The following is a 19,021-nucleotide window of genomic DNA, read 5'->3' as shown; positions in this document are numbered from 1 at the left end:
GATGACACTATAGGGATACTGCAGTGCTTACTCGTGTTGGTTAATACCAAGCCCAAGATATTTTCTCCTCTTGTGGGGGTGTTGACCAACTGGTCCAAGGCATTTGCAGTGATGATATAAAGGAATCTCTGGGTATTTGTGCTTTGGCATGAGTATTTCTTCTAATCTACGGTTGGATAGTTAAAGTTGTCCAGGATCAGGGTAAAAGGTTGAATCTTGATAGATTCGAAGAGGTCCTGATAGGTGGGGTGGGCATCTTGAGTCAAAGTTGGAGGGCTATAGCTAGCTATGATTTGAATAGGGGTTTTGTCAATTGTTAACTGCACCTGGAGTGTTTCCTGTGCATCATACTGTTTGACCAGCCTGGAGGTGTGTGTGTTTTTAATATATATTGCAACTTAACCTCCTATTGTTTTGCTGCCCACGGTTTGGGGTCTGAATGTATGATAGGATGAGTAACCTGGTATGGCTGGGGTGCCCTCCAAAGCTTTGAATAAGGTTTCTGTAACTGCACAAATGTCAGTATCTTCCAGGCTTAAGAATGCTTTCAATGAGTGCAATTTCATGTTTAGACTTCGAACATTTAGCAGCATGACCTTTAATTTACATTTTGATGAAATTTTCATGTTGGTAGTTTTGACCTCATGGCATTGCTTAAAAAAGGCACTATGGGGGAGGCAAGAGCCTTTTCCAGGTGGCTGAATAACAAGGGAGAAAGATGCAGGCCATCTTGGCAAAGCGTCGTGGTTTGTCAGTCATGTCATCCCAGGCTGTCAGGTACTGGATCCCCTTGGAATGACACCAGAAACTAAGCTAATTATTAAAGTCAGTCATTTTCTGTTTGTACTGAGGCATCATTCTGGGTGACAGTAGAATGCTGCTTAAGGCTAGGAACATACCTGCCTGGGACACATATTCAGTGAGCTTGATCATGTCTCTCTTCATATTATCCAGGGAGGTACATATGAAGTCATTCAAGCCAACATGGACTATGATAGAGTCATAACAGTACCTGCTGAGAGACTTGAGTACATGGGTGATATGGCAGAGTCTGGCACCTGACAAACAACTAACATGACTTTCTCATTATCCAGCCTGGTGAGGGCCACATCTGTGTGTCTCACTTTGGAGTCTCTTATGACTAATATGTTGGGTTTATGTTTAGGCCTTAGTGGCTGTGAGACACAGGTGTGTGGACTATGTGTGTTGTGTGGTGTGGTAGGCAGTGGAGTTTTATTGCCTTGGAGGTCTCTTTTGTTTGAGTATGTTTTTGTTGAGGACCTCCACATATGTGGGTGTGTGTTGTGTAGGTGTGGGTGGTGTTTGAGGTGTGGTGTTCATTTGTTGACAACCTTCTCAGTGCCAGATATACTGGCTTGTGGGGGAGAGAGCAATGACACTTGGTGCTTGATGCAATTGCATCCCTCACAAATTGTGTTCATAGCTGGTAGTAGTAGAGGGATATCCGTGTACATGAGGCAGTTGCTACACTGTCTCAGGATGCCCATATCAACCAGACTGGCAGGAGAAAATGTAGGAAATTGTCAATTCATATTTGGCAGAAACTGAGGAAGAGAGGTCAGAGACAGCTAAGAGGGTAAAGGGTAGGAGTTCTAAGAGTATTACTAGGTGATCACACAAGTGCTACTAAGGGACATTTGCAGCTGAAATACCTCAAAAGGGTTAAAAAACATGCAGCTGAAGCTACGGATGAAGCAAACCTGTATCTAGACTATACTGCTCAATTTAAGGTGAGGAACACAGTAAAAAACTCACAAAGAAGCACAGATTAACCACTTACAGACAAAATAACAAAACTCACAGTATGAAAAATATAGTTAAATAGTAACAAAATACAGTAAAATGCAGTTAAACAGTAATGAATTGCAGTATATAGGAATGAAATATAAGTTAATCAGTAAATTGCTTTAAAACAGTAGCTCACAATCACAACAGTAAAACACAGCTCAAATAAAGCAGCAATTCAGTAGAATACTGTCATCAATTTAATAAGGTTCCCAACAAGCAGTAATAAATGTGACAATCTAAATGCAGTTGAACTTTCAAGCAGGAGCAGCAAAATGAAGTAGGAAGAGGTAAACTTTTTTAGTAAAAAGTGAGCAGACAGAAGATAATTCAAGGTTGAGAAGCTAAGGGAATGGGCCTTCACAACGTATCTCACTCATACCTTTTAACCTGGAGACATCAAAAATCTGGAAAAGGCCCATGAAAAATAGGTACAAATCTGTACTCTGATTAACATCTAATTTGCATACATAATTACATAACCCCCACCCACTCCACTGGAATTGTGGGAAACCAACTTTTAAATGCAAACTGAAGAACAAACAACCAAAAATATGGCACAAGAGTCCCCCTGTAGACATTCCAATGTCCCATTGCATTACTACTTCTAATGTGTTATTTACATTTACAATTATTATTACAATTTAACAACAAATTACAAACAACAACAACAATACACAACTAACACAATACTACTGTCTGACAAAATTAATACTGCAATAAAATAGAATTGGCATTAAAACTTCTGCATACATTGAAAAACATTCGAATTTCCACAGCATTTGAACCCACATCACATCCAAAGAATTGCATCTGGGCCATTGTGGGATTTTTGGTACTCTTTTGGTACCTTCCTTGGCCTTGGTCCTTGCACACAAACAAGAAACTTATATGTGTTCTTTCACTTCCTCTTCTTTGATATAGTCCTTGTATAATACAGCACACTACAGACACAATGTATTGCACATATTGTTAATTTGATTTATTTCAAATTTATTTAGGCTAAGTAATGAAATGAAAAATGCATGAAAATGACAAAACTGCCCAATTCAAATTCAGAACATTTAAAATCATACATCCCCATCCCACCCTCACACTCAATAATAGCTACACTAGAAAGTGTAAGGTATCTTCATCTTCCACAGCCTCACACACTTATTTTTTTTTTTTTTTTTTGGGAGGGACAAAAAAAAAAATCAGGGACACATTTTAAACAACATTGCTTATTTTTTGGAAAGTTGCTAAAATAAAATGTGTTACCACCATGCATTTCACTGGCAAGTCTTGAACCCAGGAGCATATGCACTTCAGTCCGAGCAACATACCACTATGCAAAATCAGCAGTTTCCTGAAAAAATAGGAAGACTGAAACTTAATGACTATCATTTAGTGAATTGAGTTCTCACTTCTTACCATAGCTCTCAACCTCTTAGCACAAAAAACCTGGACAAAGCTCACAAGTGGTGGGGCTAGGGACTTACCAAGAAGTATCATATATGTGACTCTAGAGCAAACATCAGTCAAGGTAAGTATGTGTGACAATTTATTTTATGCTACATCTAGGCTTTCACCAAATTCATTTTTGCTTAGCTACATTAACAGTGTTTTGAACATTCTGCTTCTGCCTGATGTTGTAACGGAAGACCTGAGTCACTGAGTACCCAACTTGTAATAAAAAGAAATGTTTCATGTTTCTTTCCTGCACTGCACAACAATGTACTGCCACTGTTACACACCTGTTCAGTTCATACACAGCATACCTACCATCAGTAATTCATGTTTTCAGCCTGGATTACAGAACTTTCACCTCCCAAGAAATGAGGAAAATGGTTGTCCTACATGCAGAAAAGAGCAGTTTCAGTGACTGGCTAGTTGTCATACGGTATTTATTGTGATTTGTTAAAAGCAGCTTAACTTATTTTATGTGGAACTAGGATGCACAGAACTGGGTATCTTCCCTGCTGTCTTAAATGGTTTTATATATATATATATATATATATATATATATATATATATATATATATATATATATATATATATATATATACACACACGTGTGTGGGTGTGTGTGTGTCATGTGTATATTTGTTTAACATATTTATATACATATATATATATATATATATATATATATATATATATATATATATATTTATTCATACACACACACACACACACACACACACACACACACACACACACACAGATTTTGATAACCACATCATTCTGTCTGTATAATGGAACTCTTCTGGACATGAAAGCAATTTTTCTGAGTGCGGTACAAAGTGAGTTTTACAGAGGCTGTTGAGTGAGCACACAAAGTAATTCTTTACAGAGAGTGCTTTAGTATACTGTAAGTGCCTAAATAATGAATGCAGTGCAAAGTTTTGAAAGCAGAAACAGACCTAACATGACCGAGAATGTAAAAATGTTAGTCATTTTGATGCTAATGAAGAAGCTTGAGCAGATTATAGTCTAAGGAAAGAATTTACCTGTTTTACTGAGAATAATGAAAGTGAATAGAATTTTTTTTCAGCATTGTTTAATGCAATGATGTCAAAACATATATCCTTTTGTACAATCTACTAATACCAGGAAAATCTGTATCAAAACCATTTAAATGTGTTGTAGAGAGTTTGCCAAGCAGTTTACATCACAAACTATTAGTGACTGGAGAACTGTTTTTGGTTTAATAAAAACAAGCAAACGAGATGTGAAAGTGCACACATGCACACATGCACACTTGTACACACACACACACACACACACACACACACACACACACACACACACACACACACACACCAGTTTCCTTACTTGCTGCCATAAATGCTGCAAAGCCCTAAACATAAATAATCCATGATCCGGACATAAACAAAGTGCTTTCCTTAATTGCTGCCATAAATAACCCATTGCTGCCGTTCATTTTGAACATAAAGTGCTGCCGAGCCCTGAAATAGACAAAGTGCTTTCCTTACTTGCTGCCATAAATAATCCATTGCTGCCATTCATTCCAAACATAAAGTGCTGCCGAACCCTGAACATAAATAATACAATTGTTGCCAGCTGTTCCCGCTTGCATTTGAGCAGCCAGTCCAGCCGGAAATGTGTGCACGACGTGAGCTTCTTGAGCTCAATTCTGACTGGCTGGTAGCCCTGATAGAGCTGATGTCATCTCGCATGTGATGACATCAGCTTAAACAATGCAAAAATCGAAAAATTTAAAAAAACAAAAGACAAAAATCGGACCCCAAAACTTAGTAAAAAACGAGTAATTTGGTATGGTTGGGAGGTATGATCTCACTGTACATAGCAGAATGAACTGATGTAATGGGACTAGGGAGAGTGTCCAATATCAAATTTATACTAGAGGTGGGCAACTCAAAGCCACCAAGCTTTAATACCACAACAGCAGCTGGGCAGGTGGTGGGATACACAAGATCAGAACAGAGGTAAGGATGGAATTCACTAAGTCTAAAAAACAGTTGCACAGTTTAAAGAGATATGCAGAAAATGTTTCTAGTAAATCAGAAGTGCAGAAAACAGTTGAAAATAAACACTTATCTTTTCGAATCGCACAGCAGAGCAATGGTAGAAGGCCTATCTTACTGCAGTTTTGAGCAAACAAGTACAAACTGGTTTAAACACTGGCTATTTAAGGCAGAGAAACAGAAACCAGCCAAATTATCCAGTCAAAAAAAAACCACAGCCTTACAGTAATGCCTCTAGCTAGATCAGACCAGACTGAATTCCCCCTCCCATGAAGAAACAGCTAGGACTCTCTAAACAGAATATTTCACTACAAGCTCTAAAGATCACAAACAGTAATAGATATGCAGCTCTATGCTAGTGTTTTTCATGTACAGCAACAAATAAAAAGAACAGAACAGACAAACAAAAAGTAGGCAAATATCAGAACAGAGGTAAGGACTGAATTCAATAAGTCTGAAAAACAGTTGCACAGTTTAAACAGATATGCAGCAAATGTTTCTGGTAAATCAGAAGAGTAGAAAATAGTTGTAAATAAGTATCTTCTTTTCCAATCTCATAATAGAGCGATGGCAGAAGGTTTAAACACTGGCTATTTAAGGCAGAGAAACAGAAACCAGCCAAATTATCCAATAAAAAAATAAAATAAAATACGACCTTGCACTAATGCCTGTAGCCAGATCAGACCAGACTAAATTACCCCTCCCATGAAGAAACAGCTATGCTGCTCTAGACAAAAGATTTCACTACAAGCTCCAAAGGTCACAAACAGTAATAGATATTCAGCTCTATGCTAGTGTTTTTCATGTACAGCAACAAATAAAAAGAACAGAACAGACAAACAAAATGGAGACAAAGATCAGAACAGAGGTAAAGATTGAATTCACTAAGTCTAAAAAAAATTTGCACAGTTTAAACAGATATGCAGCAAATGTTTTTAGAAAATCAGAAGTGCAGAAAGTTGAAATCTCACAGCAGAGCAATGGCAGAAGGCCTATCTCACTGCAACTTTGAGCAATCAGGGTACTGCTGCTGCTAGACCTTAAGCAAGATGAAGAAGGGTATTTAGACCTCATTTGACTCATCATGGACTGCATGACTTAGACTTTGCTAAGAGATACAGGGTGGATAGGGAAAAACTGGAGGGAATATGCAGCCTTGGCCCCATGGAAATCATGGAGAACCCATCCCAGTGGAAACAAAGGTATATTTAACATTACATGTACTAGTTACTGGTACTTTGCAGTGTATTATGGGTGTCCCAGGCATCAGCCTCTGGAATAATACATCAGTTTTTAAATGTAATGCTACTATATGCAAGGGAGCATATCTGTTTCCCATGAATCCCAGAAAAGAGGGAAAGAATCATGCAGGAATTCTATGCAGTAGCACATTTCCCTGAAGTGTTGGGGAGCCACAGATTGCACACACATATAAATACAAATCCCACCTTGAGAACAGGGAAGGTGGTACATTGACAGAATGAAAAGTTTCCACTCTATAAACTGTCAGGTTGTCTGTAATGCCCAAAGGATCATCCATAATGTCTGTACAAGTAATCCAGGCAGTTTCCACAACTCACACACATATGGCACACTTATGATCTCTGCACAAGATTTGCTAAGAGTAACATTTCTCATGGGCGTCTAGGATGCAGGTTATGTACTAGAGCCCTGGCTCATGACACCCATGAGAAACCAACAAAACCCCACTGAACAATGATACAACAATGCCCACGCTTAAAGTAGGAATATCATGGAACTTGTGTTTGGACTGCTGAAATCAAGGCTCTGTTGTCTAGACAAATGAGGAGGTGCATCTTTCCTGAAATACTTATGGTCTGTCCCATGTTATACAATATAATAGTCAGGAAACAGCTTCAACAAGGACATCAAGCAGCTGGACCACAGTTTCAAGGACCACAGGCAGGGCCAGTGGCAGTGGCACCAGGTACAGATGAAGAATGTGAGGGAGAACTATCAGTTACAGGTGGCAGCAGACAGAGGTGTGCACAGAAAATTAAAAAGGAAACATTCTGATAGATTGCTCATGGCAGTCTGAGGCACATGCTACCTCCTACCAGTTTTTCATTGGAAGAGTACAAAAAGAAAAAAAGGAAAAAAACAAAAAAAACAAAAGAAACACTCAGACTGCTCATGGCAATCTGAAGCACACACCTCCTCCCAGGAATGCCCCAACCCTATCAGCAACAGCACAAAAAATTTGCTTTCTGTATCAGCATTTTTGAAATGCCAGTATAGGAAGAATTCAGGAATGGCATTCCAATTGCACCCTCTAACAAGCTGACCCTCGGGCACATGTACCCTTCACCCCACCCTTACTACTCTACTGCCTGGCTCTGGCTAAGGGGTAAAACATAGCACACAAGCTCAGTACCTAGCTCAAACTCTAAGATCCCACCTGCATAGAAATAGGAAAAGTGATGCCTGTTAAAGAGCAGAACATTTACTTAACCATGTAGTGGCTGTGTTCTGATAACATTAGATAGGGGTAACCCCCAAGGACACAATTTGTACTTGCAATAATGATAAGGTAAGTGTGGAACTTCTAAAGAAAAAAAAGTTAAACAACTGATTACTCTCATATGAAAATATGTATATGCCCCTAAGCAGAGCACTTGTCTGAGTGGTACAGTTATGTCAGTAATATCTCCTCTTTCCGATTTTTGCTATATAAAGTTATGTATCAGAACCATTAATGCGCATCAAGCATTTAAATTGACCACCATCTATAAAACATAGAACAGGTCAATCATACCCTCATTTCCACTACTATACCAAGAAGCAAGACTGAAGTACCAAATGCCTACAATGCTTTAATGACAATAATAACTGAAATACAATGAGGTTCAACAATTATAGAAGCAATCATTCACAAATGGGTAAGAGCAAGAAATCAAGAACTTTTCTTCTACAGTATATATTGATAAGTGCAAGCATGTAAATAAGTAAGCATTATCTATCCTCTGTGTGCATCAGACATATATGCAACCCTAAGTCACAATGACATGTGCAAATGGCAGGGCACAGTCATCATCATTAGCATGGGGGCTGGAGGGGGTTGGAAAGCAAGGCTGACACCAAAGAAGTGAGTAGTATGTGCAAGTAAGAAACACATGTATCTATCAAGGTATACAATTTTCAGGGCCAGTAACAGCTGATGAATAGCACTTAACAATACTGGTTACATAGTTTGCATATGTGTAAAGTGGTATGGGCAAACCCAATCCAGTGTGATATTCATCCTGTTAAAGGCGTTGCCCAGATGGTTCAGGAAGTCAGACAAGTCAGATTGCACAGCATTTAGTACTCACACAACCTCTTCCAAGGCCCTGGTGGAACATACCTGTGCCTCCACTACAACCCTACACATAGAGCTGGTGGCACCTAGTGACACAACAGCATTAAAAGGAGGAGTGTGAACAGGAGACCTCCTCCAAGCACCCCCACCAACCCTCCTGTATAGCACCATGCCCTCAAAATGGTTACAGTGAGATGCAACCAGCTCTGCAACTGCACTTACTACACTACCCTGATCAATGTGTCACCCTCAAACTGTCCTATATCAGAGGTATACATGTCACGGGTATGTATAAGCATACTGACTATGTCCAAAATATAGGTGGGGATGTGGGAGCCACCACCTCAGTGTCAGACTGACCGTTTGCAACCCAAGACAGTGTCTGCTCATTGCTACCATCATCATCAGAGGCTACCAATACTCTAACATCTGGTGGTAGGAGTTCCACAGTACCACTCTCAGGATCACCATGATAACAAGTAACAAGCACAACAAACAGAAAAATTGAGAATAAAACTGATCACATATTTTCCTTATGTAAAAGTTAAGTTAAACTCTAACAGATGCTAAAGCAGCACAAATTTAAATTCTTAATAGACCCAAACATACCTTGCATACAGTAATAACAAGAACTAAATGTGTGCTTACCATGTGCAGGTGGGCTGGTAGCCTCCTATGCAGATGTGTCCATAAGTGATGAAGGGAAAGGAAATAAGTCTGCTAAGTATCACAATGTCAATGAAACAAGAAAAAGAGGACAGTCCCCATTCACAAGTGCAGATTGAAAATGTTCTCAGAAAAAATGTAGTGAACAGTTGCAGTCTCTCCCCAAACACCCTCCTCTATTTCTCCAGGACTCTGTCATATGACTCACAGTTATCACTGGCTCTGTATATATCAGACATCTAAGATATACACAGATAAATATATAACAATGACATTTGTACTTTGCCTACTGTACACATCTGCATTAATGTCAAGGATTCTGTGGCAACCCTCTGGCAAACTATCTGGATCTCTGACAGTGGGCAGGAACTCCTCTGTTTCAGTCAGTGGTGATCTGGTAGTAGGGCCACCTCCCATAGCCACCTGTTCCTGGGCAGACAGAGGTTATCATATCACTTGTCTGGTGTTGTATTGGGGTAAGGTCTCCCATATCCTCTGACAGCATTGATGTCATTGACCACCTGCTGCCATATCCTATCTCAGGACGATTTGTTAACTCTACCTGTCTCTAACAGAAAAGCACCATTGCATTGTAATACCTAGATAATGAGCTAAATTTCTGCATCAGTGTATAGTGGCTTGTGAGCTACAGATTTCATCTTGGGTGTCATATCCCTGTATGAGACAAAACAGAAAAAAGGCACATAATTAAGTATATAATACACAGAGAGCACAGCTATGAACTCAGTTATGAGTAAATGCATATCCATCATGCACACAATAATTTAAAACTTAATCATCCCTATGACTACACACAAGTTAGGGAAGCCTCTCCCCCAAAAATTTCTAAATCAAATATAAAGAACAATGTATAACAGTTGTGTAATTCTGTGAAATATATCAGAACATTAACAATAAAATTTGAAAATGTAACATTAGAAAAGTAAGACAACTATTATAAGTGTCATCTCCACAGTTATGGAGGGTAGTCAGGTAGCAATCTACAAACATAACACATTTGGGTTTCTGTTAACACAGTAAAAATGCCAGATCTTCCTACAAAGTTATAATACTCATCTGCAATAACTTTGAAAATAATTAAATACAACCTAAAGGACCTTCCTACAAAGTTATAATACTCATCTGCAACAACCGTGGAAATAACAATTAAATACAACCTAAAAAAATATAGGTCATGAAGCATTCTGTAGCATACATTTTGTAATCCAGATTTGACTATGCCAAAATAAATGGATAACAAAATCCCATTAAGATAAAAAAATGCTTTTGAGCTGTCAGTGCAATTCACCTTATAATGTTAAACTAAAAGCATTACGTAAGAAATAGCAACATACCTGCACAATACAGAAGTATATAAAGTAGATAATTCACCAAACGTTTTGTTTATTTAGCAGTATTGAGCTCTCTGGATATAATCAGTCTCCTTACTATGATGCAAAGGCATTAGTTGCACAATTGGCTTTGTATTGTGCAGAGTCAGAGCAGTGAGCACTGTGAGTATACAAATGAGGTATTAAACCATTTGCACTCATGAGTACCACAATCTGCACTAAGTGTAAGGAATATAAACATGGTGCAAGGAGCTACACATTTACATGCACATGCCTAGCACTATGAGGAGGAGCATTGAGAAGTGTTAGTGTTACCTGATAATGGCTTACAGGTGTCTATGGTTACTCTGACTGCAGGAGCAACTGGCATTTCACAGACTCCACTCTTTGATGTACACCTACTGAAGGTGTATCAGGGAAAAGAGACTTACCAAAAAGTCTGAAAGCCATTGACTGATTTAGGACAGTAACATTCCTTATTTTCAAATGCTGACTTTAATGCTCATAGTTATTGCCCCTTAGTAAGAAATATTGTTTATATTCATATTTAATGCAGTAATTTAGGTATTAATAGCAATAACATATGCAGTAAAACAGATATAGAATTGCTATGAAGAAAGCATACATAAGGGAATGATGCACCATAAAGAATGCACCCTGCAGTGTTTGTAGTTTTTGTTTAATATTATATGACTATATAGGTATCCTAACTGTTGGCAATATGCCTATCATCCACAAATGTATAGTCAAATGAGAAAGAACAAATTCCATTACTTGTTTCTGTTGCACTGTCAATGTGACTTAATACAAGGTCACATTATCAGTCCATCTAAACACTTTTTCTCCTTGAAAATATGTGTATTTGTATGTGGCAAGTCCGAGAAATAATCTTCAGTGATTGCTCTTACTACCTATGCTTGAGGATTCAAATACATACAGGTTCCTGCTGCAAGATAACAAGGTTGATTAAACATCTGAAAATACATTTAAAGTGTTTGATTCCAACTTTTTTCTTTCTTTTTTTCTTTATCTTTTGCACACCATTTGGCATTGCACTCCATTAACTGACAGTGGTCAATAGCAGTGAACAGCATTCCACTGCCAAAGGTAAAAACTGACATATTTTATTTGGACTGCCATCAATATCACAATGCAGACTGGCACTATTGTGCTTTTTCTTAGTGGTCTGGACAGTAATAAGTACAGAAATTCAGGATGTCATACTCCTATCTCTGTGGCATAATGTATAAATGTATTCAGCACTGAGAAATGGTGAAGGTGATTCAGGGTTCAAAACCTGCTTACAGATAATTTTACTGAGGGAGGGTCATATTCAATATGACACTCATTTTGGTGTACAAATGTGGTAATGTGGGAAACTCAAGTAAGGTCAATATTGACTAAAAGTGACAGACAGATAAGTCATTAAAATTAAGTCAATATTAGTTGTGTGTGTTGTGTGAACCATAAAAATATTTATTCTGCTCCATGTGACTTCTCCATTCCCATAGAATTAGCTAAAGTCCTGTGGCAAGATGATGTGAGAAGGCTGAATGTATCATTGTAATGCAATAAAAGCACTGCTCATTACAAGATATGCACTGTGATTCATTTTTTTCTTCAAGTTTTTATTCAAAAAATGTTTTCTGAATGTTTCTGATAAATATTACCTTCTTCATTTACATGCCAATTGGCAGCACAAAATTAACTTTCATGGCTTAAGGAATAAAGTGAAAATTTAGTATAGGCTGCCTTATGTAGCACAAACCAGCCTGGTGGCATTGTATGGCTTTCAGCACTCTGAATAGTCCTCAGTGAAGAAAATACCCTGTGAGATACTTTCTCTGTGGCACAAGGTAAATGCAGTGAGCTTAGACAAAAAGGATGGCTGATGCAGCAGTTCAATCCACTTAAATTATAATTTTACAGACGGTGGTCTGAATAAATATTTTATCACATTTTCTGACACAATTGTGTTTTTAAAAATCAAATATTGTCAGTATCACTAAAAACATGTGTGCTATCATATGTCAATATTCACATTATTATTCATTAAATACAAGTATGATAATTTGTTCCACAAAGTACATTTCTGATATTAGAATGAGATGTGAGAAGGATGAATGTGCCACTTGAATGCACTTATTGCCCTAGATATTGCTACACATACCCATTGATTACATTTAAATTAGTGTCAGCTTTTTCATCTGTCATATATTTTCTTCTAATGCCTTTACATTTTCTTTCTAGTCAGTAGCATGCAAAAATGGTTCAATGCCTAAGAAAAAAGTGAAATCTTTAGTTTAGGCTGCCTTGAATAGAGCAAATATAACTGGTGTTGGTGCACTGTTCTCTGCACCAAGGATGGTACTTACTACAGAGAATGTACCTGACAGATGTCCATTTCTTTTGTGGCACACTGTATAAGTTAAGTGAATTGAATGAAATAAGTCACAGAAGGTATTGCTCAAATCCTGGGCTGAGATCCCATTGCACTAATTATCTATATATGTAATGTATTTTTTAATTATTTTAATCTGCACTTGTTCTTTGCTTGGCAAAGCAAAAATGTGGTTTACTTCTTAAGTAAAAATGTGAAAAATTTAGTTTAGGATGCCTTTTGTAGCTCAAACACACCTGGCAGAATTATGTGGCCGTTGGCACTCTGGATAGTAGTGAAGAAAGTGCATTTTTCATGTAACTTTCTCTGTGACACAAGGTTTAACTGAAGTGAATTGACAGAAATAAGGCACATGAAGTATTGTTCAAATCCTGTTCAGACATCACATTGCAATTATTCACAATATGTATTTTTTACTTTAATTTGCATTTGGTCTCTGGTTGGCAGCATACAGACACAGTTTCCTACCTAAGGAAAAAAGTGAAAAATGTAATTTAAGTTGCCTTATGTAGTGCAAACACACCTATCAAAGGTGCTCTATACTCAACATTCTGGACAGTACAATTCCACACATCATATGCTTTTCTATGTGGCTCAAGGTGCAAGGGCAATGGGTCAAGATAAAGAACATAGGTACATAGGTTCATAGGTGTGTACTAGGCTAATGGCCCTGGAGTCTTTACAAGCCTAGCCCATAGGATTACCCTGGCATTGTGCCACCCAAGCTTAGTTCTCAGTGCCTCTGTCAAGTAGAGCCACTGGAGTGATCCCCGGGGTGAATTTTCTATTTTCCATCCAGTCATCAAGATTTCTCTTGAAGAGGGCCAGTGAGGTGCTCTGTTTGACATGTATGGGAAGTTTATTCCATAGTATGAGCAGTCTCTGGGTTATGAACCTGTTCCTCCAGCATGTTCTGTTGATTGTGGTAATGAGGTTGAGGTCTCTGGAGTGTGTGGTGCGGAGGGACTGGGATTTCTTTAAATGTAGCATTTCTAACAGAGCTGGGTCAGACAAGGCTTTGTAAGTCAAGCAGAGATCGCCTCTAAGTAGGCAATATAACACAGAGAATAGTTGGAGTTATTTGAGCCTTTCCATATAGGACAAGTGTTTAAGGCCTAGAATCCTCTTTGTGTGGTACTTTTGTGGCCTCTCCAGTTGTTGCAGGTGTCTAGTGAGGTACATGCCAAATGGGGCATTGTACTCAATGATTGGCCTAATGAGGGAAGTGTAGAGGGAGACAATTACCTCTTTCTTCTTGGATGCAAAACCCTTAGTAATGGGATGTGCCACATGGAAGGTGTTTCTGACCACAGTGGCAATGTGGTGGTTGAAAGAGAGGTTGCTGGCAACCTGTGCTCCCAGATCTCTACTTTTTCTTGAAACATCATCTGTGAAAAACACTGATGTCATCCTGACAAAAGTTTACTCTCTCCCCTTAAAACTCAGACTTCTCCTGTGGTACTTATAACAAATACAATGCTATCTAGAGTGTATGAACAGATAGGTAAATGTGCATAATGTTCCCTTATCTCATTTTTTTACTGAAGCATCCTCTCTGAAACACAGTTATGAGGTCATCCTGATAAAAATGCTCTCTCTCTCCTGTGGCACTTGTGTTTCTTACACCATTCTCTAAAATGTGTTTATTGATAGATATGGGATTCAAATACAGTAAATTTTAATGGGACTGTAAATTAACTTAGGATTGGTTTATTTACATTTGCAGTAACACCTATTACTACTTTAGATGGCTGTGAAAGTAATTTTACCATGCATATCACCTTGGTAATACACTGCTGATGTCATCACTTTATAGATGTTGTATGCCTTACTTGTACTCAGTATTCTCCTGTGGTGCTGCCTACTGATAATGTGCTGTATAGATGGTGTAACCTAGATAGGTAGGTATTTTGAGTCCATACCTGTTTAACAGTGTGACTGCAATTACTGTTGTATACCACTGGCCACCTCACAACTATCTTTTTGTACACTTCCACCTATGAGATAGATTTACAGTGGCCAGTGTTACACTAGCTAATCATAGCATCCACAGGGGAAGGCACATTTGGGCCACACACTGATAACATAATGCTATAACAACTGCAGTATCTCACAGTCAAGAGTAAAAATTCTTCTGTGTTGCATGACTTTGATAGCGTGTTTTGTACATTGTGCAACTACATATGTCAGATGTTTGAGGCCAGCTGTGATTGCATCTTTCACACTCATACTATGTATATTACCCTTCAAATACATATATGATATATAGCTGTACATTGTAATTGTGCACTTGGACTACTTTTTAGCAAAAATATCCAGCTAGTAAGCAGTGCCGATGTTATCAATTTAATTGTGCACTGTCCCAATTATACTATATCTCATGTGGCACTTGTGATTTTCCTTTCATAACGTATGTAAGAAGCAATATCCTCTATCACAAGGGAATGCAATATCATTCTGTATGTTGTTGCCTCAGTACAGATATTACAGGTACACATACCCCTTGCAGGATATTATATACATTAGGATATTATTATTAGAATATTATAGATATTAGGGTGGCACAGTGGCACAGTGGTGCACTAAATAGCATTACCACCTTACACCAAGAGGTTCCCTAGTTTAATTCTTGGCTAGGGTACCTTCTGTATAGAGCCGGCATGCTCTCCCTGTGTTTGTGTGGGCTTTTTCCAGGTGAAGGATTTGACACTCTAAATTTGCCAAAGGTATGAGTGCATGTGCAAGTGTGTGATGTGGAAGAACTACCATAGAAGGGCTAGCCACCTAGCATTGTAACCAATGGCTATAGATGACTGCCACTGTTGAAGTGACATCCTGACCCCATATGAAAAATGGGATAAAGGGGTTGTGGATGGATGGATGGATGGATGGATGGATGGATGGATGGATGGATGGATGGATGGATGGATATCCTTTGCAGCAATAAAATGATGAAGTGCCTTGACATAGTGACATATCTCGTAATGTAGTCACTCTTTTGCCATGACACATTCAGGTATTTTCTGTTGTCAAAAGCTCATGTGTTAACATCCACGTTCAGTGAGATTTGCCTTACACTTTAATGTATGAATGGCTTTCCACCGTTATAATGTGTCCACTTAACAGTGGGAGAGGCCTCCACTATCCTTTTTATCTCATACAGATTTCTTACAACACATACACCTGATGTAATAAGATAGCATGGATGGAGTGTTACAGTTGTGTTAAGACTTCCACTGTAGCATTTGTGGTTCATCCACATGTCATTGGTTGGGTGAGTCATGTAGCTTGCTGTTCAGTTCCAGAAAGCGTGACATTATGTGAATGCACTGATGCTACATTAACACCATTGTATCTAGTTATTCTTATCCATTTTTATTTTGGACAGTGATGATATCATCACATGTTATTATTGTGACAGTGACACTGTTATTCAAAGCACGTCATGCTGTGAGTGTTCATACATGCATTGAATACTGGCCTGTATAGTATACCTACACAGACAGGCTGTGGTTCAGGTCTGAGACAATGTATTTAGGATATGATAGAAACAGCTTCCTTGGCAAAGAAGCATCGATATTGTACTGCTCACTGTTGTGTGGACAGTAACATGTGGAGATCGTTTCCAGCATTCTGACTAAATGCAATTCTTCATATTCGTAATTCCTTTCTTAACTCATTCACTCCAATGGAGCTCAGGAATTTTGCACTGTAACTTCCAGTGGGCGGAGCATAAGCATTTTGACAGAATCAAATCATGCCCTCACATTTCAAACAAATATTCATATCTCTGGAACCATAGGGGTTATGAAAGAATTATAAGTGGTAAACACTGCAGCACAAACTATTTTTATAGTGGTAATATTCTTTAGGTTCTAGGTCTTATGAATTTTATAAGTCACAGTAAACACAGTAACTAGTATGCTTGCAATATTTTGTAAACAACTTACAATATCTCAGCAACCATCAAGTTACACACCTACTGTCAGCAGCATTTTATTCATCTAGCTGAGAGCTTTCATATAGGCTAAGGAGTTCTGTCTCTGTTAATTGGTTGTTGAGAAATTTAGACAAATGTAAAAGTATATCTATATTAACTAATATCATAAGAAACAACAGTAAATATCTCTATAGTTGCACTAGACTGAGGTCCAATATTAATGTAGATGAGTTTGCCATTGTGTAAGGTTTAAGATGAAATCTTTTAAAACCATGTACATAGTATAATTTTGGAACTATTGATGCAAATATGAACAAGCAATATTTGATGCCTAGAGGTGTCAGTAGGAGTTGACTGCAGATGCACCTGGGGGCGCCACTCGGATGTAATGCGTTAATGCACACATTCATTTCAATTATTTATGAGCTCCCCCATTGCTACATGATGTAGCACATGCATTCTAAAACAGAGGTCTGAAGAGACCCTACTATAATAGTCAGGGGTTTGAATCTGGAAACATCTGTCTTTAGACAGCAGTGGCTTGCACACAGACAAGAGTTATGGCACAATTATCCTACAAGGTCGGACATCCATACACCTTATGACTGGAGAGTGGTATAAGCCCTTCATGAGTCTTCTTCATGACATAACCGATATGTATAGTTTTGTCCTGTCCATGATTGTTATGCATTTATTTATTTATTTATTTGACATTTACTTACTGAGAAAGTTTGACTGGGCCAAAAAGTGGCCATTTTCAGTGGGTGCCTGGGGTGATAAGCTCCACAATCACAATCTATCAAAAATCAGTTATAGATATTTTAAATCACAAAGTATCATGTAACACTTCTTAACACAGGAGTGAAAAAAAAGTCATAATAAGAAAAACATAGATCATATGTTTTATAGTATAGTGCAATGAAAAACAATAATATGAGTTGGACAAAATATGTGATTAAAAACTCATTATTCATATTATCTGTTACATGGATTAGTATGTGGTACATGAAACCTGAGGCAATTTTAATAAAATATTCAAAAGAGAAATTGGAGATTACTTGATTAGAGAAAGTGAGAAGAAATTGATTCATGTCTTAGAATGAGACATGGTATTCATATTAGGGTTATAGATGGAGGTAAGGCTGGAGAGAAAAGAAAGTTATAAGTAAAGTGCAGGTTAGGGCATCTTCAGGTAGCTTAGGTGAGTAGGGAGGAAAGAGAAAGAGAGTGAAGGAATGGTCTGCAGAGAGAAGGTGGAAGTGGTATGGTAGTGGGGAAAATAAAAGGAAGGGGCAGAGTAGGAGGTTGGCGAGAGTTGTGAGGTGTGACCTAGGTTGAAGGGAGTGAGAGAAGAATAGTGAGTAAGTTCAACCTTCTGATATCTCTCTGATATCTGCCTGGCATATGTTTAGAAACTGCATGTTGCAAATGTTTATTATGTCATTCATTGTTCAGAGACATTACCTGTTCCCAAAGAAATATGATCTGTATTGCATGTCTTAATCCAGATACGTCTTTATTACTGCTGTTTTTTTGTCACGCTCTACAGCTTAATGGCAGATGAGGGATTTTGTAAACATTTCTTACTACATGTTATGCTTCAAGACCATCAGAAAATGTGGTCAGACCTCTGATACAACACTTTTTTGTGTGTTGGTGCTGTTGAATTTCTGTTATGTTACCATAACCTGTAATTCCATATGAGCATGGGCAGTATAACAATGTCTGGGATGTTTGCAAATTAACAATATAAAACTTGATATCATGAAATGTCATCCAATCTGCCTGGGCATTTGTCAGTTATGTATGTTATGTGTTATTCTTCTTCTTCTGGCTTTTCCCAGTTAGGGGTCGCCACAGTGAATCACCTGTCCGCTCATGATTGGCAGTGGAGTTTTACGGTGTTGAGTTGCCAGCCCAGCGCCCAACCTTCCACAGAAGACACACACACACACATACACACGCACACACACACACACACACACGCACACACACACTCACACCTAGGGCCAATTTGGAGTGTCCAATCCACCTTCAGCATGTCTT

This window comes from Protopterus annectens, chromosome 2.part0 (assembly GCF_019279795.1).
Source record: "Protopterus annectens isolate FY-2018-M chromosome 2.part0, PAN1.0, whole genome shotgun sequence".
NCBI lineage: Eukaryota > Metazoa > Chordata > Ceratodontiformes > Protopteridae > Protopterus > Protopterus annectens.
Note: the sequence above shows the minus strand (reverse complement) of the source record.